Source organism: Vicugna pacos, chromosome 1 (genome assembly GCF_048564905.1).
Source record: "Vicugna pacos chromosome 1, VicPac4, whole genome shotgun sequence".
Lineage (NCBI taxonomy): Eukaryota > Metazoa > Chordata > Mammalia > Artiodactyla > Camelidae > Vicugna > Vicugna pacos.
Window position 1 is genome coordinate 13,790,904 of NC_132987.1, and position 24,875 is coordinate 13,815,778.

At 40.1% G+C, this 24,875-nt stretch overlaps 1 protein-coding gene across 8 annotated transcripts in view; it reads left to right on the plus strand.

Moving 5' to 3' along the window:
- The window catches only part of TMEM108 (transmembrane protein 108), a 289,709-nt gene that overhangs the window by 107,908 nt on the left and 156,926 nt on the right, over positions 1-24,875 (plus strand). Inside the window, exon 1 of one of the 8 annotated variants that reach the window (XM_072953523.1) lies at positions 4,338-4,391. The exons of the other annotated variants lie outside the window; for them this stretch is intronic. The gene's annotated coding sequence lies outside the window, so the exon portion shown is untranslated. Of the gene's footprint in view, positions 1-4,337; positions 4,392-24,875 lie in introns of those variants that run through there. 8 annotated transcript variants of the gene reach the window in all.

Genomic DNA, 24,875 nt, shown 5'->3' on the forward strand with positions numbered 1-24,875 from the left:
AATACAATTTGCTAACATTTTGATCAGGATTTTTACACTTATGTTCATTAGGATATTGGTCTGTAATTTTCTTTTCTGATAGTGTCCTTGTCTGGTTTTAATATCAGTGTAATGTTGGCCTCATAAAATAAGCTTAGATGTGTTCCCTTCTCTTCCATTTTTTGGACAAGTTTAAGAATGATTTGTATTGATTCTTCTTTAAATGTTTGGTAGAATTTTCCAGTGAAGTCATCTGGTCCTGGACTTCTGTTTGTTGAGAGATTTTTGACTATTGATTTAATCCTCTTACTGGTGATCAGTGTGTTTGGATTTTCTATTTCTTCATGATTCAGTCTTGGTAGGTTATATGTTTCTAAGAACTTATCCATTTCTTATAGGTTGTGCAATTTGTTGGTGTTCCTACTAGTTTCTTATGATTTTGTATTTCTGTGGTATCAGTTGTAACATCTAGCTTTCATTTCTCATTTTATTTGAGTCTTCTTTTTTCTTGCTGAGTCTAGCTAAAGGTTTGTCTTTTTTTTTAAATTTTTTTAAAAAAACAGCTCTTCATTGATCTTTTCTATTGTCTTCTTAGTCTCTATTTCATTTATTTCCACTCTGATTTTTGCTATTTTAACAAGTTTCAACAAATTTGGTTGTTTTCAACAATTTGCCCAGGTTTATCATTGCTTTCTGGGGCAAATATTCACTGAGCTCATCACTCAAACATTCCAGAAATCCTACCTTTTCTTCATATATTTATATAATTTTCTTAAAAATATATTTTATAGTTATAAATCTTGGGATTGGTGCACATATACACTCTAGTTGTAAACGTCTGAGTTCCTTCAGTTGTCTCTATGAGCCCTGCAGGTGCAGATCACCATGACTTGGTAATAAACTGTACTGATTTAATGCAAGTAATCAATTATGTATATTACCTCATATCTATTGGTAACTTGAAATATCATGTCCATAGGCATTATCCTGTGAATGGTAGCATATCTGAATTTTTAAATTCAGAGACTAGGTTGCTTTGAAAAAATATTATTAGCTGGGCAATTTTGTACTTTATAACTCTGACAACCTTATAAGTTTTTTTGTTTGTTTTTGAGGATAACATCTGAGCAGGATACAGGTAAGGGGTGGTAAAGAGTCTTAAAAAACACCTCCACAAAATAGAAATTAAGTGCAAAATTGATTGCTCTGATCTCAGTCTATTCCTTTTATTTACTTCATCCATTTTCTGCAGTGCATAAAAAGTCTTAAGCCATAATCACATTTGAGTGATGGAAACGTATCACATTACCAGGAGACAGAAAATTCAAATGAAATAAGGCTCTGAGAATGAGACAGCAACATGTAATGATTCATTTATTTTGTTTTCTGTAATCATTACATATTGTGCTAAGAAACTTTAAAAAATATTTGCGTATGTCCCTTTTCCTCACCAAAAAAATTTTGCATGTGCCATCTTTGGCTCCATGTCAGTAGTGGAATGAGCTGTACTTATCACAGTAGTTTGGGGAGAGGCCCTCACTATAGAGGTTCATTCAAAGTATCCAGCTGAGCCGATCATGGTGGTAGTGCTCAAATCTTTTAGGATGAAAATTATTTAAAATGAAGGTTAAGGAATCTAAGAAAAAAAAAAAAGACAAATGAACTTATTTACAAAACAGAAACAGACTCACAGACCTAGAATACAGACTTGTGGTTGCCAGCAGGGAGATGGATAGGAAGGGATAAACTGGGAGTTCGGGATTTGCAGATACTGACTGGTATATATAAAATAAACAAGTTTATACTGTATAGCACAGGGAAATTCAATATCTTGTAGTAGCTTACAGTGAAAAAGAATATGAAAATGAACGTTATGTATATTCATGTATGACTGAAGACTTGTGCTGTACACCAGAAACTGACACAACATTGTAAACTGACTATACCTCAATAAAAATAAATAAATAAATAAATAAATAAATGTTAAAATCATACCATCTATAGTGGAACAGTTGATATCCAGGAAGACTTGAGGACAGGTGGTCTAAGCTATTGAGGGAAGCAGGCACAGATCTTGCTAGTGGTCAGGCTAGTTCCAAGGCTACGGTGCCAGCAAGGCCATTGTGGTGGAAACAGGCTCACGGCCAGTGACTGAGGTACTGGGAGCAGAGCCCATCCCCTGGGAACTGGACAAGTCTGGTGGTTGGTAAGAAAAAACTGCAATGAGGTGGACATATAGGTGGCCTAGAGACCACTCTAGTCCCCGTAGATACACCTGGGCAAGAGCAACAAAATCAACCTCGGGCCCCACCTGCCCAGGGGAAGGGCTGCTGATAATCCAAGAAGTAATCTGGGCTGAGGCTGCTGGTAAACGGCCTTCAGAGCCTATGGCTGTGCTGAGGCAGGAGGCCAGGACTGACGTATATAGTCATCTTCTCAATGCCAAGGAGATGTCATTGTCTTTATTCATGGTGAGAATTAAACAGTCACTGCTGCTGATGCCACTGAGGGTGACACAAATACTACAAGGCCCAAACAACATAAAGACAAAATATTCCCTCTTGTTTTCATGATTATTATTGCTGGTAATAAGGCACCCCAGGTTAGTGGGTATGACTTTGGAATGGAAGTTGAGAGTTAGTGCTTAGCTCATTGAGATATTACAGAAAAAAAAAATCACAAAATTAGAATGAATCTCATTTTTCCACTGTCCTGGATACTGTTGGGCAGAAGTTTCTCAGCCTTGGCACAAAGAATATTTTGAACCAGAAAATTCTTTGTTACAGGGGAGGACCGACTGTCCTGTGCATTTTGAGTTGTTTTGCAGCATCTCTGGTCTCTACCCACCAGACGCAGGTAACATCTCACTCCCTCAGTTGTATAACCAAAAATGTCTCCAGTTATTACCAAAGGTTACCTGAGGCCAAAATCATCTCCTGTTGAGAACCACTGCTGAAGGCTACACGAGAAGGCTGTGTAAGACATGGCTCTGTTCTCAAGGAAGTCACAGTCCAGTTGGGTGGACACTCCTAATATACATGGATACTTCAGTTAAAAAAAATTGTATTCGGAATGGTGTGCTTCTCAGCATGCAAATGAAGAGAGTTAAAAACAGAGGTTGGGGTTGGCTGACATGAAGAAAGATTCTGAAGAGGGGTTAGAAGTGACAGTAGATTTGAGGATGGACAGCATTTATCCTGTGAGGGGAGATGGGAGGGCAGTTCAGCTGGTGGAGTAAGGGTGGGTTTCAGTGTCAGGAGACCAAGCACACAGCGCTGCTCAGGGTGGAGGCATGTGTTTGAAAGCAGAGGGACGGAGGCTGGGCCAGGGAGCTGCTGCTCTGAAGCAGAATCCCAAACTCCGTATTTCCCTGCTCCTTAAAAGTCACATTCTCAGCATGAAGTTAGTTCTAAGAAGCAAGCTTTACCTGTATTCAGTGTGATTCTGCTCTTCCCCTCTCCTCGTGTGATTAGATAAGATAATAAAATGTCTCTAGTACTTTGAACTAACAACCCGTGCCCCCTCATTAGGAACTCTACCTGATAAGATTATTAGTGAAGTGCAATTACATCTAACACTTACTAGGTTTTCACCATGTTCCCGGCACTGCTCTAAATGCTTTACGTATGTCTATTCACTGACTTTCAAAACAGCCCTAGTTGTATTACGTTGTCATTTTCTTGATTTTACGTATGAGGAAACAGGCATGGAGAAGTTACATAAAGTTGTACAACTAATAAGTGGAATAGACAGGATTGGAATACAGATGATTTGGCTCCATTGTTTGTGCTTTTAATCCGTACTATGCTCCCTCTCTGCCCAAGCTGATAACTTGTCATGTGTGACAGAGACAGCGAAAAACAGTAGTAGTGAAAAGAAGCATGTGTCACTCCTACTTAGAGCCTCTGGCCTCCTGGAAATCCAAAAGTCTTCCTAAGGCATGGACTTGTCTTCTGGGAGTTTATATTCCAGGGCTGAATTTAAAAGGAGCTCAGCATTTGGAATTAATATCACACACTACTTCCATATGTTAAAAGTACTAGAAACATATCTTGCTTTAGTCATTTTTTACAATGGGATCTTTTGAGTTTGTCTCATTTCCAGATTTTATAGACTGATATAATCAATTAATACTTCCCATGATATTAAAGTACATTGTGTTCATCTCAACCTGTTATAAAAGAATGTTTTGTGTTTATAAAGTGCATTTTCAATTACATTATTTATTTAGCCTCATAACAGCTCCAGAAACAAAACCTTTTATGAAGCAGAAGAGTTTACATTCATATTTTCATTCCTTTACCTTTTATTATTGCCTGGTATGCTAAAAAGATGCAACTGTTTTCCAGATAAGGAAACAGAAGTACAGAGAGATGAAGCCAATTACCCAAGGAAGCAGAAGCAGGGCTTAGGTATGGAATTTCCTTTAGTCCCTGGGTAAATCCTCACTGTGCTGCACTGTACTGGGGGAGTAGAGAGCCCGTGCTCTGCCTCAACCAGGAGGATGTCCTGCCAGCCCCAGTGCGTGCTCCTCTGCCTTCACTCATTGTATTTTCCTGGTCTGGAGAGCTCCCTGTCCTCTCCTCTGGTATGCCAAGTTATGAACATCCCACAGATAGGGGAAGTCTTCCCTCTTACCAGTATCGTAGATACTGGCCATGTTCCTTGACCTCCCTGGAGTCCCACTTTTCTCGCCTATAAAATGTACGCAATATGACCTGCTACCACCTGCTGAGAAGATTTTAATCAAAGAAACTCAATTAATGACCATTCTGGTGTTTTCACCTCTCAGCCTGGCCTATTTTGGGAAATCTTTCTTTGATTAAAACTTTTCTCTAAGAAAATACCATATGATATCACTCATATGTGGAATCTTAAAAAAAAAAAAGACAAAGGAACTTCTTTACAAAACAGAAACAGATTCACAGACATAGAAAACAAACCTATGGTTACTGGGGGGAAAGGGGTGGGTGGGAAGGGATAAACAGGGAGTCTGAGATTTGCAGAAACTGACTGTTATATATAAAACAGATAAACAAGTTTATACTGTGTAGTGCAGGGAACCATGTTTGATATCTTCTAGTGGCTAACGGTGAAAAAGAATATGAAAACAAGTATGTGTAATTCGTGTATGACTGCAGCGTTGTGCTGTATACCAGAAATTGACACAACATTGTAAACTGACTATACTTCAATTTAAAAAAAAAAACAAACTTTCTCTGATTAGAAACTCCCCTCCTGTGAATGCTTAAATGAGTCCTTTGGCGTTGGTTTAAAGTTGGAAGTAACAGTATGAGCAGTATGAAGTTAATATACATAGGTTTTCTAGCTCTGTTTCCTGAGAAGGCCTAGGAATGGCAGAATCTGTCTAGTAATGAGTGTACCTAGTGTCCAGATCTTGGTTTCTAAATACCCTTTTCTGGTAAAATGAGCCAGTGCTCCTTGGAGAAATGGCTCATTCTAAATCTGGGAAAGGAAAATACCAAATAAACCTAGAGCATCTTGTAATGCCAGAAAGTAAGAAAATGGTCAAGGAAAAAAAAAGAGATAAAGACCATCTTAAAAAGACACAGAAGCAAATCTAAATGAACCTCCAGTGGCCAAAGCTGGAGTAATTTTAGCAAGAAAATAAACCAATATCATATTGTATAATCCAAAGAAGAGAACAAGTGTCAGTGATATCATACTGATATTAATAAATGAGGAGAGAGGATAAATATTCCTTAAAAAAGAATCTCAATTATTAAATATAGAAAATATAGAGATAAATAGAAAATCATCATTAGAACACCAGAGTAAATTGCTGTAGACAAGATCAATGAATACTAAAATTCAGGCAAGACTTTGAGAGATGGCGTATTTGCGTAGATTCAAAGTATCTCTCCCAAAATATTTATTACTGTGGTGGGTTTAACGTATGTTGAAGTTCTTTGAGACTTCTTCCTCCAGTAGGTGAAGGTCAGTTCCTCTTCCCTGGAGTGTGGGCTGGGCTAGTGACTCACTTCGAATCAACAGAGAATGGAAAGGGAACGTTAGTAATTTTCCAGTGGAGAAACCTGGCAGACACCACCTTACCTGAATAATCAAGGTGAACTCCACCAGTAATAAGTCACGTTAACAGCATGTACACACTGATATCACGCGATGAAGAGAATACTTCACCTCTGTGGTGCTCTTCCCTTAAATTCACAACCCCACATCCAGGAGCATTCTACAAAATACCTGCACCGTGCCCTTGAACAGTAACAAGGACATGAAAGAATGAAGGCAAGGAAAGACTGAGAAACTGTAATGGAGGGAAGGAGACTAGGGAGGTGACAACTAAATGCAATGTGGGACCCTGGGTTGGAGCCAGGAACAGAAAAAGGATATAGGGGAGGAAAAATTCCCCTTTACCCACTTAGGATCTTTGGCTGGACTTAAGATTTACACTGACATAAGACTGTTAACAGAAGAAAAGCATACAAGTTTTATTCAATTTTTGCATGTAGGTGAGGGCCTTCACAGGAGAATGAAGACCTTGAAGAAATGACCAGAGCAGGAAGGTTTTACACCTTTTAAGCAAATGGTAGATTTGTGATGAAAAGACAGCACAAAGGGGTTGGACTGGGGGCAGTAGGTTGTGGGGAAGGCAGTGGGACATAGATGGGGTGGGAGGGAAACCAGTGGACATAAAAGTTATTTCAGTAAGTTTGTACAGACCCATTTCAGCCTTGATTCTCAGTCTCTGCAGGTAAGGATGCTCTTCTCATTCTGATCCAGGGAGGGCACCTTTCCCATGAGAAGCTTTATGGCCTGTTTTTAGGTAGAAAAGGAGAGGTCAGAGAGTCCTTCCTGCATTTACTCTTTCCTAAGTGCCTTTAGTTCTCAATAATCGTTTGCTAAAGTGGCGTATTTTTAAGAGGCATGTCCTGAACTCCTTCAAGGACATTAGTGGAAAAAAAAAAAAGGGAAATTCAAATGGAGCGGTACTTTAGTCAGTAATACTGTACCAATGTTAATTGCTTAGTTTATAATTATACCATGGTTATATAAGATGTTAGTATTAAGAGAATGGTATACAGGAACTCAGTACTATGTTTGCAACTCTTCTGTAAATCTAAAATGATTTCAAAGTTAAAAGTTTAAAGCTTTTCTCCTGTATTTTTCTTGCTTTGCATTTTTTCAGCACTTGCATCTACAGACTCCATGGGGCCGCAGTCCACTTACTTATATCTTAATTAGGGATTATGTTCTTTCAAATAAATACGTATGTTGCCCCTGATTTTATAGTAAGCAGTACAAAAATAAACTTTTTTGTAACCTCCTTGGTTCCAATTATAATTCTCTTAAAATAAACACTTCCTTAATGAATGGATAAGCAAATGAACAGAAACTGATTGAGAAAACTGGACAATTACTGTATATACTCAGTAAATAGCCAGTGCATGCAGGTTTGTTATTTTTTCAAGGTATTTCTCAACCATGCCTTCCTCGGAGGATGAGTTAGCCTCTTTGGTAGGTGATTTTCAAGCTAACAGGGCACAGTTTTCTCAACTATGCTCATATAGTAAACTGTAGAGCAATGTCCTCAAGGGCGGAGTCTTAGAAGCCTGTGGGCTACAGTTTATATGTATTATTTCACTACAGAAAAAAAAATCAGGATCTAACATTTGCTTGTGTTTTCCCAATTTTAAAATTATTCAGGGTCTTTTAAGTTAAGGTTAGCAGAAGCCATGGCATGGCCTGTTTGAATTTCTAGCCAAATGTTTCCCCAGGTTATAAAACTCAGCCTTCTGTGCTGTAATTAAACTATGCTTGTGGGATATACATTACCTGCCAAGTTTATGGCTACTTCTTTAGTTTTCAGGTAATCTTTAGTTAAAGTTTGTATAATAGCTGTTTTTCTTGGGGCAGTTGAGAAATGCGTGGGATAACTTTGGAGCCAGAGAGCCCACTTTTGCTGAGGTTGTGGTATTGTCCTTTTGTTTCAGGGTGTTCATTTAAAAAAAAAAATTATCTTCCATGACGATACTGCTTGTAGCATATGATTATGCTTCTAATTAGATGATTCTATCATTGGACAAAGTCCTGAGGTTTCATTTAAAGGTCTTCTATGCATTCAAAGTATAAATCTACATTATTAGCAGGGCTGCATCATAGTATTTCATAAATTACATTCCTAATGAAGATCATTCAGGAGCACTCCTCAGCTTTCATATGTACTGGTTAAGGTTAAAAAATTCATTTACCTCGAGAAGAGGCAAGATGGTGGAGTAGAAGGACACTTGTAAGTCACCCTCTCCCACAAATACACCAAGACCCACATCTACAGACCCACTCAGCCAACCAGAGCACCTGCGGAACTCCGACAGAACATCGCCCTCTTCAAAAGATAAAGACGCCAAAAATCTGGTAGGAGAAAAGGAAAAAAGAAAGAACAAAAGGCAAAGCAGCGCGGGACGGGTCCCGCGGGGAGGGAGCGGCAAAGGAGGACTGGCGCTCGCTCGCTGGGTCTCCCCTCTCCAACTGAGAGGCCAGCGGGACGGAGGGAGAGCCTCCGAGGCTCAGATCTGTACAGAGCAGCCCTTGTCTGACAGAACTAAGTTAAACGGGCACAGAGCGTCCCCCTGACGCCCAGCCTGAGACGCGGGCCGGCAGCGGCGGGCAGGGCCAGGCTGCACAAGCCGGGCGGAGGACGGGGGCGGCTGCACGGAGGCAGCTCCGGGGACTGCAAGGGGCTGGGCGCCGTGGCTGTGGGTGTACAGGACAGAACAACCTGGGCCCTCCATAAAACAGCAAGGTTGATGTGCTCTCGGGGGAAGGGTGCATACCCCCATCTCTAAAAACCCGTGGAAACTTTTCAGGGGAAGAGAGGCGGGGCCCAGGCACAGCTGCCATATTCTCCAGCGCTTAGCACCCAGGCGGGGGCGGGGGTGAAACCTGCATCCGCACCGAAGGGCTTAGCAGCCTCAAGGGCCAGACTGAGACGGGCCTACAGCCCGGGGCAGATAGGATCCTTCCATCCTGGTCCCTCAGAGAACTTGCTCCACAAGGACAAACAAGCAGCTGGGTCTTGCCTCGGAGCAGGGACAAGGCTGCCCCTCGGTCTTCCCCGAGCCCACCCGGGGAGCGCGACCAGGGCGGAGCGCGCAGCCGCACAGAGCAGCGGAGCTACCAGCGGCGCAGGCAGAGGGAGAGCGGCCCCCCGCCTGTAGGGTAGGAACACAGCCCCTGACCGAGGTGCTGGGAGGGGGCACGACCCGCCCTCCTGCCTGGCCAGTCTGCAACATCTGACTGCGGAATCCGGAGGGGCAGTGACCCGCCCGCCCGCAGCAGAGGAGAGCTGCATCTGACCCCGTGTTAGGAGGAGGCGCGATCCGCTTGCCGACAGGTGCTGGGAGCAGCACAGAAGAGGGCGCCAACGGAGGGCCTATGAAAACAAGCTGAGCTTCCAAAACAGGACGAAGACAGAAGGACTTCACATTAAAAGCACACAGAACACCGACAACCCCTTTTTTTTCTTTTGTTTTTTGTTTTTGTTTTTTGGGGTTTTTTTGTTTGTTTTTTAAATCTGTTTCTACCTGTTCTATTTTCAATTACTCTCTTAATTTTTACTTCTTAATTCATTTCTATTTCCCTTGGGTTTTGATGTCCTGTTATTGATTAGACACAGGCTTCAAATACATCTGTTCATCTCCCCACCTCTTTTTTTTTAAAGGTTTTAAAAGGATGTCTCAACCCAATTAATACTCTGCTTCAACTCGCTCTTCTATTATTCATTATACACTGTTTTCAAACCCTCTTTCTCCCTTCTTTTAAAAATCTTTCTCTCTCTCTCTAATTTTTTTTCTTTTTTTTCCTAAGTTCTATTCCTAAATAGGCATTAGATAGATAAAATCCTTAAGATCCAAAATAGACAACTGATACTCCATAAACCACAGTGCCAGAGAGGTATGAGCAAGATGAAGAAGCAGAGAAACCTTTCCCAATTAAAAGAACAAGAGGAATCCCCTGAAAGATCAATGAAATAGACATCAATAGCCTACTAGATCAAGATTTCAAAAAAGGAGTGATCAAATTGCTGAAGGAATTAAAAGAGATAGTGCTTAGAGACATAAAACATGTCAAAAATGAAATTGAAGCTCTAAAGAAGAGCCAAGCAGAATGGGTAAACTCATTGACAGAGATGAGGAATGATCTAATAGCTGTGCAAAGCCGACTAGTTAATGCAGAGGAACAAATTAGTGATCTACAAGACAGGGCAATAGAAAGCACCCATTCAGAAGAACTACAAGATAAGCAAATAAAAAATAATGATAATAGCATAAGGGACCTATGGAATAATATAAAGCGTCCCAATCTTCGCATAATAGGGGTCCCAGAAGGGGAAGAAGGATCAAAGGGGATTGAAAAGGTTTTTGAAGAAATCATGACTGAAAACTTCCCAAACTTAAAGAAGGAATCAGATATCCAAGTACAGGAAGCTCAGAGGGTCCCAAACAGGAAGAATCCAAATAGACCCACACCAAGACATATCATAATCAAGATGGCCAGAGTCAAGGATAAAGAAATGATTCTAAAGGCAGCAAGAGAAAAGCAAAGAGTGAATTACAAGGGAGCCCCCATAAGGCTCTCAGCTGATTTCTCTACACAAACACTACAGGCCAGAAGGGAGTGGCAAGATATATTCAAAGCCCTGAATGAAAAAAAGATGCAGCCTAGGATACTTTATCCAGCAAGGCTATCCTTTAGGATAGAAGGAGAAATAAAGAGTTTCACAGACAAAAAAAAAAAAGCTGCAGGAGTTTAGCAACACTAAACCCATGCTAAAAGAAATATTGAAAGGGCTAGTCTAAATAGAAAAGCAGCAGGATGCTACAGAAATGAGAAACTCACAACTGGAAAGGTGATAACACATGAATTACAAATAAAGAAAACAAGAAATTATAAAAGAAGACATACAAATCACTGAGAGTGGGAGAGGGAGACAGGGAAATATAGAATTTTTCTTTCTTTTTAAAATTTTTTTAACAGTAGGATGGGTTTGAGATCATGTTATTATCAGTTTAATAAAAACAGGTATAGGTTAATAGATTTACAAAAAAGGGTAACCACAAGTCAAAAATTTACAAGGGAGTCACAAAAATTAAATAAAATCCATGATAATGCAAAGGAAAATTACCAAACCACAAAAGGAAGAAGAAAGGAACAAAGAGGATATACCGATTCAACTGCAAAGATAAGTTCAAAATAGCAATAAACACACATCTATCATTAATTACTGTAAATGTTAATGGACTAAATGCTCCAGTCAAAAGACATAGGGTGGCAGACTGGATAATAAAGCAAGAACCTTCAATATGCTGCATATAAGAGACCCACTTTAGGGAGAAGGACACATATAGATTGAGAGTGAAAGGATGGAAAAGGATATTCCATGCAAATGGAAAAGCCAAAAAAGCAGGGGTTGCAGTACTGATTTCAGACAAAATAGACTTTAAAACAAAGGCCATAAAGAAAGATAAAGAGGGACATTTTATAATGATTAAAGGAGTGATGCAAGATGAAGATATTACACTTGTTAATATATATGCACCCAATATAGGAGCACCTAAGTACATACAAGAATTACTAACAGAGATAGAGGGCGATATTGATGGGAATACAATCGTAGTTGGAGATTTTAGCACTGCATTAACATCACTAGACAGATCTTCCAGACAGAAAATAAACAAGGCAACAGAGAAATTAAATACTACAATAGAAAAACTAGATTTGGTGGATATTTTCAGAGCATTACACCCCCCAAAAATAGAATATACATTCTTTTCAAGTGCACATGGAACATTTTCCAGAATCGATCATGTACTTGGACACAAAAGAAACCTCAACAAATTTAAGAAGATAGAAATTATCTCAAGCATCTTAACTGACCACAATGCCATGAAACTGGAAATCAACAACAGAGAAACAAAGGAGAAAAAAAGAAAAGCATGGAGATTAAACAATATGTTATTGAAAAAACAATGGATCAATGAGGAAATCAAAGCTGAAATTAAAAAATACCTTGAGACAAATGATAATGAAAGCACAAGCACTCAAAACCTATGGGACACAGCAAAGGCAGTGCTAAGAGGGAAGTTTATAGCGATACAGGCCTTCCTCAAAAAAGAAGAACAATCTCAAATAAACAAGTTAACCCACCACCTGAATCAATTAGAAAAAGAACAACAAAAAGCAGCAGAAGGAAGGAAATAATAAAGATCAGAGAGGAATTAAATACAATAGAGATTAACAAGACCATAGAAAACATCAACCAAACCAAAAGCTGGTTTTTTGAAAAAGTAAATAAAATCGACAAACCTCTGGCCAAACTCACAAAGAAGAAAAAAGAGAGAGTACAAATTAGCAAAATAAGAAAGGAAAATGGAGAAATTACAACAAACAAAATAGAAATACAGAATATCATATGAGAATATTATGAAAAACTATATGGAACCAAACTGGATAACCTAGAGGAGATGGACAAGTTTCTGGAAACATACTGTCCACCAAAACTGAATCAAGAAGAAACTGAACACTTGAACAATCCGATCACTAGAAAGGAAATAGAAATAGCAATTAAAAACCTCCCTACAAATAAAAGTCCAGGACCGGATGGCTTCACCGGGGAATTCTACCAAACATACAAAGAAGAACTCATACCAGTCCTTCTCAAACTCTTCCAGACGATTGAAAAGGGGGGAATACTCCCAAACTCATTCTATGAACCCACCATCACCCTGATACCAAAACCAGGCAAAGATACTAAAAAAAAAGAGAATTATAGGCCAATATCACTGATGAACATAGACGCCAAAATCCTCACCAAAATTTTAGCAAATAGAATCCAACAACACATAAAAAAGATTATACATCATGACCAAGTGGGGTTCATCCCAGGGACACAAGGCTGGTTCAACATACGCAAATCAATCAATGTAATACATCACATCAACAAGAGAAAGGACAAAAACCACATGATCATCTCAATCGATGCAGAAAAAGCATTTGATAAAATTCAACACCCATTTATGATAAAAACTCTCGCCAAAGTGGGTATAGAGGGAACATATCTCAACATAATAAAAGCTATATATGACAAATCTACAGCCAGCATAGTTCTCAACGGTGAAAAACTCAAAAGCTTCCCACTAAAATCTGGGACAAGACAAGGATGCCCACTATCACCACTCCTATTCAACATAGTCCTGGAAGTCCTAGCCACAGCAATCAGGCAAGAGAAAGAAATAAAAGGGATCCAAATTGGAAAAGAAGAGGAAAAAGTGTCATTATATGCTGACGACATGTTACTATATATAGAAAACTCTAAAAGGTCCACACAAAAACTACTAGAGCTGACTGAAGAATTCAGCAAGGTAGCAGGTTACAAAATTAATGTTCAAAAATCAGTTGCATTTCTTTACACTAACGATAAATCAACAGAAAAAGAAAGTAAAGAAACAATCCCCTCTAAAATAGCACCCAAAGTAATAAAATATCTGGGAATAAATCTAACCAAGGAGGTGAAAGAATTATACACAGAAAATTATAAACCATTGATGAAGGAAATTAAAGAAGACTTTAAAAAATGGAAAGATATTCTATGCTCTTGGATTGGAAGAATCAATATTGTTAAAATGGTCACACTGCCCAAGGCAATCTACAGATTTAATGCAATCCCTATCCAATTACCCAGGACATATTTCACAGAACTAGAACAAATCATAATAAAATTTATATGGAACCATCAAAGACCTAGAATTGCTAAAGCATTACTGAAGAGAAAGAAAGAGGCTGGAGGAATAACTCTCCCAGACTTCAGACAATACTATAGAGCTACAGTCATCAAGACAGCATGGTATTGGTACCAAAACAGACATATAGACCAATGGAACAGAATAGAGAGCCCAGAAATGAACCCACAAACTTTTGGTCAACTCATCTTCGACAAAGGAGGCAAGAATATACAATGGAATAAAGACAGTCTCTTCAGCAAATGGTGCTGGGGAAACTGGACAGCAGCATGTAAAACAATGAAGCTAGAACACACCCTTACACCATATACAAAAATCAACTCAAAATGGATTAAAGACTTAAACATAAGACAAGATACAATAAACCTCCTAGAGGAAAACATAGGCAAAACATTATCTGACATACATTTCAAAAATTTTCTCCTAGAAGAAATAAAAGCAAGAATAAACAAATGGGACCTAATGAAACTTACAAGCTTCTGCAGAGCAAAGGAAACCAGAAATAAAACAAGAAGAAAACCTACGGAATGGGAGAAAATTTTTGCAAGTGAAACCGACAAAGGCTTGATCTCCAAAATATATAAGCAGCTTATACAACTCAATAAGAAAAAAATAAACAACCCAATCCAAAAATGGGCAGAAGACCTAAACGAGCAATTCTCCAAGGAAGACATACAAATGATCAAAAAGCACATGAAAAAATGTTCAATATCTCTAATTATCAGAGAAATGCTGATGGGAATGCAGTTTGGTGCAGCCACTATGGAAAACAGTGTGGAGATTCCTCAAAAGACTAGGAATAGACTTACCATATGACCCAGGAATCCCACTCCTGGGCTTGTATCCAGAAGGAAATCTACTTCAGGATGACACCTGCACTCCAATGTTCATAGCAGCACTATTTACAATAGCCAAAACATGGAAACAGCCTAAATGTCCATCAACCGGTGACTAGATAAAGAAGAGGTGGTATATTTATACAATGGAATACTACTCAGCCATAAACCCGACAACATAATGCCATTTGCAGCAACATGGATGTTCCTGGAGAATGTCATTCTAAGTGAAGTAAGCCAGAAAGAGAAAGAAAAATACCATATGAGATCGCTTATATGTGGAATCTAAAAAACAAAAACAAACAAACAAACAAGAACAAAGCATAAATACAGGACAGAAATAGACTCATGGACAGAGAATACAGACTTGTGGTTACCAGAGGGGTAGAGGGTGGGAAGGGATAGACTGGGATTTCAAAATTGTAGAATAGATAAACAAGATTACACTGTATAGCACAGGGAAATATACACAAAATGTTATGATAAATCACAGAGAAAAAAATGTGACAATGAGTGTGTATATGTCCAAGAATGACTGAAAAATTGTGCTGAACACTGGAATTTGACACAACATTGTAAAATGATTATAAATCAATAAAAAATGTTAAAAAATGCATTTATCCCAGCTTATATAATAATAAGGATGTCTGAGTCAGTCAGACAGACTTCATTATCTGATACTGCTCCGGAGAGGGATGTCCACCAGGAACTTGGGTTTTGGGCTTTGCTCATCCTTCAGCACCCACAGACCCTCAGATGAGACAGTGCACCTTTCTTAACCTTGGTTTCTTTACCTGAAAAGTGTGAAGGGTTAGGATATATGACCTCTAAATTCCCTTCTAGATCAAGGACATGATACACTGATAGCTTAGCTTTTTAATTTTAACAGAGGTGTTATTTTATACCAAAGAAAAATTTGTTCAGTGGTTTTGAAATGTCTAGCTTCAAAGAGGGGTGGTACTAGGAACGTAATATACAACACGATAAAGAATTAGCATTGCTGCATGTTATACGTGAACGTTGTTAAAAGAATCAATCTGAGTTCTCATCACAAGGAAACTTTTTTTTCCATTTAATTTTTATCTGTAAAAGATGATGGGTGTTCACTAAACTTATTGTAATCATTTCATGATGTATCCAGGTCAAACTGTTAGGCTACACACCTTAAACTTACACAGTGCTGTATGTCAGTTATATCTCAATAAAACCAGAAGAAAAAGAAAAGTAAAATAAGGAATGAAGTCCTGCCAATTTTTTTTAATTGAAAAACAAAGTTTGGTGGGGCAAGTGGCATTATCTGTGAGAAGAGGTAGTCTGACAGCACAGACCATCCATTGTTGCTCCAGCGGATACCAAGATGGCAGGAGGCCATAGTCCAAGAACACTCCCACCTTCCTCTCTAAAATCCTATAGTGCCTCCCTTGTACTTTTAGACTGAAGTCAAACACCTTCACCTGGCTTCCAGCCCCAGTGTGCCTCTCTTGACCTCATTGTCCCGACCCAACTGTGTCAATAGTGGATTTCTCTCTTTTCTTTCAGTTGCCCTGTCCTCTCTCTTCTCAGCCTGTGTTCCTGACACCCCCTCCCCCAAGAACGCTTTTCTACTGTATCTTCACCTCTTCTGTTTTATCACCATTTCTTCTATAAAGTCTTTCCTGCGCTCCCTCTGGGTCTGGGTCAGGGTGCCTTGCCAGGTACCCCTATAGCATCGACCTTTCTCTCTCATTAGCCCTCGACATGCTGCATTCTAAGTGGCTGCTAATTTCCTGTTGCCCTCTTGGGACTGTAAGCCTAAGGGGAGGGAATATGTTTATCTTGACTGCATCCTTAGCACCTAAGTCAGTTCCTGGCATCAAGATGCTCAATACATACGTGTTGAATGAATCGAAGGGATGAATGAGAATTAAGTCTGAACTAGGTTCCTAGGAGACTTTCCAAAGTCCACTCCAGAGATATTCAGTGGGAAAACCACCATGGAAATCAAATTACTGTCTACCTTTGAAGCTTAAGAATTCTTTGTAAGGTCTTTTTGTCATATGTTCCAAGAAGAGTCTGATAGAAACTTGGAGTTGGAGTGAGGGGAGGTCATTGGCATTAAGCCAGGATTTTAAGCAGTGGAAATAAGTAACAGGAACAAAGAGCCTATTGCGCTGCAACAAAACAAGTCTTATAGTTTGAGCTAACTTAATGAGGTATTTGAGTGTCAAATCTTACTTTTGTGTTTCTTTAATAGCAATAGAGCAACTATATAGCAGTTCCCAAATATTTTTAATTGCAGATTGTCATTAAATTTTGTGACAACTTCTCTCTACAAGTAAAAGTTTGTTAACCATTCCATGGTATCTTGGTTGCCTCATAAATCAGTTATCTCTTTTAGCGCTAATGGCAGCATAGAACAAGAGGCTGGGTAAGAGAATGGTGAGTTGAATGACACGGTAGATGCCAACCAGAGTAGACGAGGTACTGTTGTGTGTCTGCAGCTGACCTGCACGAATAGAATGAGTATGTGTTTACTGATTGATGGAGGCTCCCATTGATCAAAATGGCATCTGACTTCTTAACTCCGGGGCAAACTTCGTCATTTGAGTGAGTCCTTCCAAGATGCCAGTAGAGTGTTCTTTTTAATCAGAGAGTCTACTCTCTGCTTCTGAAGTCACACTTCTGATACAAGAGACAGAAGAAGCTAGCTCTCCATTCACAGTGCCTTTGAAGAATGGCATTGGTTGCTTAGCAATAGCAACAGCATGTTCTTGTGCAAACAGTTGGTCTGCTGGGAATTCATATTACTCTTTCAACGAGGCTCTCTCCCCAGGAGGAGGCGCTATCTCTTTTTTGCTTCCCAGTGTGATAGCCACATGCTGACTTCAGCCCACTTCATCTATTTGGGTCAGAAGGTATCTCAGGTGAACCTTCCTAAGGCAAAGGGGAAGCTAGGATAGAACACCTGCTCTCCAGTGAACACTGATTTGATTTTGGAAAGAAAGAATAAAAAGAGTACATCCACCTTTATAGCTGTTTTGGAAATTGCCACCATCTATTTGGGTAATTCCTTTGTCGCATGGCTCCTCTGTGTCTCCCCCTGGGTTTCAAGAGTCATGATTTCTATTTCACAGATAAAAAAAAATTCAGTGGCTTACTTTGGAGGAACTGGAATTTAACTGTCAAGAGTCTGAAGAGTCTGGAAACTTGTAGGAATTTCCAGACCCTCATTACCTGGAGAAACACTTTAAAGTTGTTTGCTGAAATGCCCTTATCTAAGCCTTTTAAAAGAAAACCAGTTCAAATTATTTCACTAGAAAATACATTGCAACACAGCAAGCATCTCTGTTAGCTCTTAAAATTCATGCAGTGTAACAGTTAAGGGTAACTTAATTAAGAAACAACTGACAGTGTCATTAAACTGGTGAGCAAAAGGGAACTAATTTCAGACTAGAGTCCTACCTCTAGGCTGCAGAGAGCTTTGATTTAATATTTGGGTTTGTTTCCCTTTGTACTCAAGACAGAATTTAACAGTGATGGGAATTGGTGTGTCCTCTGTTTTTAACTATAGATGGATTTTCAGAAGAAGTGAAAACTAACCAAAATAAATCAACTTTGATGCATGCAGAATCAAATAGACAGCTTCTTTATTGTGTCAAACTCCATTCTAAATGAGTCATTGCTCCTAAACGTAAAATTACAGTCAGGAGACCCAGATTCCATCTTGGCTCTGCCATAAACTCTGTGATCCCAGGCAAATCTCTTGAATTTCTGTGGAGCAGGTGGATTCCAATGTCCTTCTCAGCCCTAGAATTTCCTTATATGTTAATATCTGAGCTCAGCCATCTCAAGTGGAAGCATTTGACAAAATTCAAAGGAAAGTAATAACCAACCTTTAGTGAGTGCCTGCCATGTATTAAGCTTGCTCTAAGTGTTTTTTTTTTGCATTACCTCATCCAATCCCACAAAAACCCGATGAAGTAAGTACCATGATTATTCCACTTTTACAAACAAGGAAATTGAGGAGAGTTAAGCAGTATGTCCTGGGAGAGTTCAGTCTGTGGTTATATTAAGGCAAAATAGACAAGCTAGTGGAGAACTGCTTTCACCATTATCACCTCTGCTATTTGTTCAGACTTGGGTACTCATCAAGCACTTGGTTTTTGAGTCTTCCCATCCTACCCTGCATACAGGGGAACTACATTCATTCCAGTGTTTTCAGAAGAAATTCTGCCCGTGGGGATCTATGGAAGTAGCATTGTGTTGGCAAAATGACTTTTAGTGAATTCACAAAGAGAGGAAATTTCAGGATCAAAACAGAGGCAAGTGGAAGTCTGTGCAAATCTGTGGAGGCTGTTGTAAGAGTGATGTATTGTCAGCAGTGTGTGGTGTTATATGATGGATGAAAAAGGGAAGCATGTGCAGGTCACATTTCACACCTGCGACATCTGTACCTGTCATGGCAGGTAGCATCTGGAGGGCATCTCCAAATGGAGCAGCCTGAAGTTCTCCGTAACAATAATGTAGTTGATTGAATTTATCTAATTGGCATCTTTCTTCTGTGATGTCCAAAGCACAGCCTTGATGTTCAGAAAATACAGAGATTCTGTAGATGTTCTACAAGTCAACTAAGACACACAAATATATTGCCTTTTACAATTCTTGAGTGGCTGAGATGCTGTGGAGAATACAAAGAAGTATATGACTATATGTCCTCAGGAAATACATTATTTAGAGGTACAGTACATGTATAATATACATGAGGAGAAATGTCAGAATATGTGTTTGGTGATTAAATAGTGCAAATAAATAGCAACTTGGACTGTACTGCAAATTACGGGTGCAAAGATTGTACCTCAGTAGCTTTTTAAATAAAAGATTAACATTTGGAGTTCCAAAAGCGGTTTGAATTAACTATTTATGTGATTTAAGCAAGTCTTAATCTCTGTGAGCTGTGGTTAGTTTATTTGTAGAAAGGATGCTGATAGAATCCTGACTATTAAGGGTGGAGTAGAAATAAATGAGATAATGAGTGTGAAAGACCTTTGCAAGTTCTTAGATAAGGTTGTCACTTGAGATAGTGATTAACGATGTCCACCAGAAGTATCCAGCTTGGTGCCTTTCAGACATATGATAGAATTGTACAGCCTTGCTCCCTATGAAGGTAGGTATGGCCGTGTGACTTACTCTGGTCAATGAAATGTGAGCCCAAGTGGACAATTTGTCAGTTCCAGGTAGAAACTTTAACACCCTGTGTATGTTCACTACTTTCTCCCTTCTTGCTCTGCCACTGTGATTGTGGAAGCATCACTGGGTCTTAAATCAACATGGTCCCTTGAGTGGGGTTGTTACTGTAGCACCATCTTCTTGTACACTCTGACCAGACCGTGTATCATTCATCCTTAATATTACTTGAGTACCTGTATGTTCAGAGTCTAGGTATGTCGTACTGGCACTGTCTGTTTCCTGTTGGAGTTGTTTACATCTTTGATAACTCCACTTTTTCACAAAAGATGCTGGTCTCAAACCAGTCATGTCTTTTTTTTTTTTTTTTGTCATCTTTCCTGTCAGGTATTTAAGGTATCTACATAACAAGAACAAAACTGGGCTTTTCTGTCTATTTTTCAAAACAGAATAGTTTAATTGACAGTAAGTTATTGGTCAGGACAAAATATCTATTTGATTATAACGCTATTTTGAAGAGTAGCTGAAAAATAACAAAAGGCAGTTCACCTTTATTGTATGTATTTATTTCTTTAAAAAAGTTTAGTCTGTAGTTATTACTACAAGAGTGGGTCTTCTTTTAGGCAAAGTGTACTCTTACTTGGGTTTCAAGTTCTTACTTACTCTACCTGACATGCTTTTCTCTCTTTGTGAGAGAAAATTGGGCCCATTTTAGACCACCTGACTGAGCCTGTGCTTGAGAGCCATGCAAGGAATGGCGTTTTGAATAAGAGGACTTTTAAGAACCTCAGTATGACAAACCCTCTTGGATGATGCCTGAGACACTGCAGCTTGACGCTGAGCTTTTTTCTGTGTGAAAGAATTTAGTCAGCATCTGGTACCGTTGTCCCTAGCCCTGGGGGTCCCAGCCATCGATGGGAATGAGGACTCGAGTGCTCCCCATGGAATATTGCTTTCTCTAGGTGCACGTGAGTCGGGGGAATGAGGCTTCTCTTCGGCTTTGGATGAACTTTTAGCCCATCCCTGGGCAGCGTGCATCTGTTGGAAGACTGTGGATGCCAGCACTGGAGGTGGAGCCATGGGCCTTTTGAGAGCTTAGTCTTTTTAGACTGAACAGAGTAACTCATTTTAGGGGAGCAGATTCTACATGTCATGTGCCAGGTACTGGAGTATGTACTGGTACTTTCAAATGGGCTGTCTCTTTTAATCCTTTTAACAATCCTGTGAGTCTTATCAACTCCCTTTATTTGTAGATTCAAACGCAAAGGGGAGGGTGTAGCTCAAATGGTAGAGTCATACTTGGAATGTACGAGGTCCTGGGTTCAATCCCCAGTAGTTCCTCTAAAAATAAGTAATAAACCTAATTACCCCCCCCCAAAAAAACCCCAAACACACAAAAAGTTCTGCCCTCCACATTTCTCTCTATTGTGCTTCATATGTCTTAGTGATTAGTTAGATGTGAAGTAGGTTGGCCTACGGAAGCAAACTTTTCAGTCCTTTTTTTTTTAACATCACAGAAGTGACATTTGACATTTAACATCACAGAACTGACAATTTTTTCATAGACAATTTTTTTTAAATGCCAAAGAGTTAATAGGAGAGAAATTTGCCTATAATTCAACCATGCCTGGGGAGCGGTTGTTGACACTTTGGCAGGCCACCCCCAAGTGTGTGCAGCGTTGTGTGGAAGGAAACGAGAGAGAGCATGTCCCTCTTCCAGCACTACTGGGACACTGAGTGAGAATTAGCTCAGTAAATAGGCAGTCATAAGAGATGCTATCACAGGGCCCGTGTCCCTGGTTACTGTCTTGTCTCCTGTTGACCTTTCCCATGGCTGGCTAATGTCACCCAGCTGCTAATCAAGGCGTGTGAAAAGCTGGCTAAAACAGCAGAGTAGAGCTCAGCCCATAGATATATTTACCAGGCTGTAAACACCACCAGCCTTTCCCCTTCAGGGAGAGTGTGACGGTCATGCTGTATCTGTCGGAGCAGGTGATGAATCACTTGGAAAAGGACAGCAAAAATGCAGGCTTGCCATACACGAAGGAAAAACATTCATTTTCCCCCAGAGTGCATTCGTCTTCTCCCCAGATCTTCACTTGTGACATCCCGCTGTTTCAGATAGATTGTCCTCCACGTTTGTCTCCTGTTTAAGCCAGGTGGTGAAGCACGCCACATGGTTATCATACCAGTTGACAGTGATGAGGAGGAACTCATCACAATGACTATTTTGTGGTTTCCACCTGTAAATTAGTTTTTATTCTAGTTTTCTTAATTAAGTTAGGTAAATCCCCACAGCCCATTTTCCTGGAATTTAGATATTTTAAAGCATTTGTACACCTGTGCAGTTCCCTCAGGACTCCTTGGAGGCATTTATCCATGCCCTAAATGGCTATTTTATTTTCCTCCATCTGCTCAAAGGGTTCCACCCCTCCGACTACTTAATCTTTGAGGGTTCTGGTACCTTACTTGGCATATTTATGGTATAATTCTTTCCAAGAATAGAACAACAAGTTAATGTTCAGTTTTTTTTTGAATTATAGTCAGTTTACAATGTTGTGTCAATTTCTGGTGTACAGCACAATGCTTCAGTCATATAGGAACATACATATATTCATTTTCATACTCTTTTTCACCGTGGGTTACTACAAGATACTGAATATAGTTCCCTGTGCTATACAGCAGGACCTTGTTGTTTATATATTTTATGTATATTAGTATCTACAAATCTACAACTCCCAATTTATCCCTTCCTACCCTCTTCCCCCCTCGGTAACCATAAGTTTGTTTTCTGTGTCTGTGAGTCTGTTTCTATTTTGTGAATAAGTTTGTTTTTTTGTTTTTTAGATTCCACATATAAGTGATATCATATGATATTTTTATTTCTTTCTGGCTTACTCCACTTAGAATGATATTCTCCAGGTCCATCCAAATGGCATTGTTTTGTTATTTTTCATGGCTGAGTAGTATTCTATTGAATAAATAGACCACCGCTTCTTTATCCAGCCATCTGTCAATGGACATTCAGGTTGTTTCCATGTCCTGGCTATTGTTAGGTTCGGTTTTAAGAAACCGCAGTGGTGATGATGAGGAACACATACAAGCTCTAGCTCTGGGCCAGGCATTGTTCCACATGTTCTTGTTAACTTACTTCTTACAACTACCCTATGAGTGAGTACTGTTGCATCCCCATTTTTCAGATGAGGAAACTGAGTCATGGAGAGGTTCAATAAGTTACCCAGTGTCATGTGGCCAATACTGGCAGAGCTGGGACTCAGACCCAGGCTGTGGCTCTGGGGCCTCTTTCCTTTAACTGCTGTCTGTACCCTTTCATTATGCCTCCACTTTTCTCTTTTTCTGAATTCTTTCTCAATCTAGGTGAAGTCTCTTTCTGTTTCATTTGGCAGAAGGCACACTCCAGGGTAGGTAGACTTGCCTGAGGGCCCGCTTCACCTCAGGTGCGTCACTCAGCTTCAGGTTAAAGTCCTTGAGCTCATGAGGGTCTAACGCACAGGGAAATCAGTGTTTGCCGGCTGGAGTCAGGAGTTCTCAGCACTCCATGATGAAGGAGGAGCTGGTTCTGGCAAGTGGAGCTGGTGGGAGAAGAGGAACTGGCAGCATTCAGTGGAATCACGTGAAGAAACAACTGTGTTTGGTTGGTTAGTGGGTCCGGGTGTGAGAGTGCAGGAATACGTTATGTGGTTCCAGTTTTTAAACCATAGCCACGCCTGAAGAGTTGGGCGTGGGTCTAAAACAACACTCCATTTTTATTCTGGGTTGTTTATGCAGTTTTAGCAAGTGAGAACGCATTTTGCTGAGCGGTTTTGCATCTTTTCACTTCCATTATCCAAATCCCGGGCACTTGCAGGGCAAGAGCGGGTAGAGACTGACCATCTTGCAGTAGGTATGGACCTTGGGATGAAAGAAAAGAATGGAGCAGCTTTGAGTGAGGTAGTTGTATCAGCATTCCGTCTCTCCCCTCCACCCCCTCACCCGGATTTGTGATGTTGTGCAAAGGACCTCTGTTAGTGTCCGGTCAGGGCACCCAAGATGGCTGCTCTCTTGCTCCCTATCTCCTGCTTCAGCTACACCTACTCACGTGACTGACCTTCCCTCTTTATCAAGGATCCCAATCAGTAAATGCCTACATACTTGCCCCAGCCCCAGCTAGTGACAGTTCTAATCTTTAGATCAGAACATCTCTGCCATGATAGCTTATCAAAGGGGCAGTGAAGGACCTGCTGCTCAGCTAGTTTCCCTGGTAACCGATGAGCCAACCTGACTGACGTCAATTCCCACTATAACTGGTAACCACCCTCTTCCCCTCCCCCGGGAATGAAGCCTGCTGCCAAGTCCTGCCCGCTGTCTGCTACACACAGTAGGGTGTCGCCCCAGGACCTTGCTTCAGACATGTAAGACCCCACCCCACCCCCTGCCTCCACCCGTTTAATGTCTCTGTCACCGACTCCGGGCTTTTCCGGCTTGAGACTGCCAAGTGCAGAGCTTGCAGTCCTCCGGGGTGCAGCTCAACGGTTAGAAGCCTAAAACTTAAACAGTAGTAACTCCATATATATTAAACCACTTGTCATCTGTAATCTCCATTTCACATGTTCCTTGACTTTTAAAGAATACTCAGATCCTTTTTAAGGCTAGAATTGAATTTAGGGAGCACCTTGGCCTGGCTCCCTTGTTACATAAGCCAGGAAACAAAGGTCTAGAGGGCTGGAGAGATTTGCGCAAGTCCTCACAAGTAATTGTCAGAGCCACAGCTCTGATTTTTGACCTGCCAGCCCCGTGTTCTCTTCTACAACTTCATTGCCAACTTCTGCTTATTGTAGGAGGGAACACATGTTAGCTGGAGTGCTTTGAAGGTTGACATGTCATTTGCTAGAATTTTTTTAACCTAAATTATATTTTAATATAACTTGCTTAACTGTGAACAAAATCAGATTTTGAGATAGGCCTCTGAATTGACCCAACCCTCTCCCTTCATTTCTCTACATCCATTTAAACAGGCATAGGATCTGGAATCCTAGATTGAAAGAAACCTTTTTCTGGCATGATTGACATTACTTACTGTTGGCTTAAGGAGGGTGAGGGGAGAGAAAGGAGAGGGAGG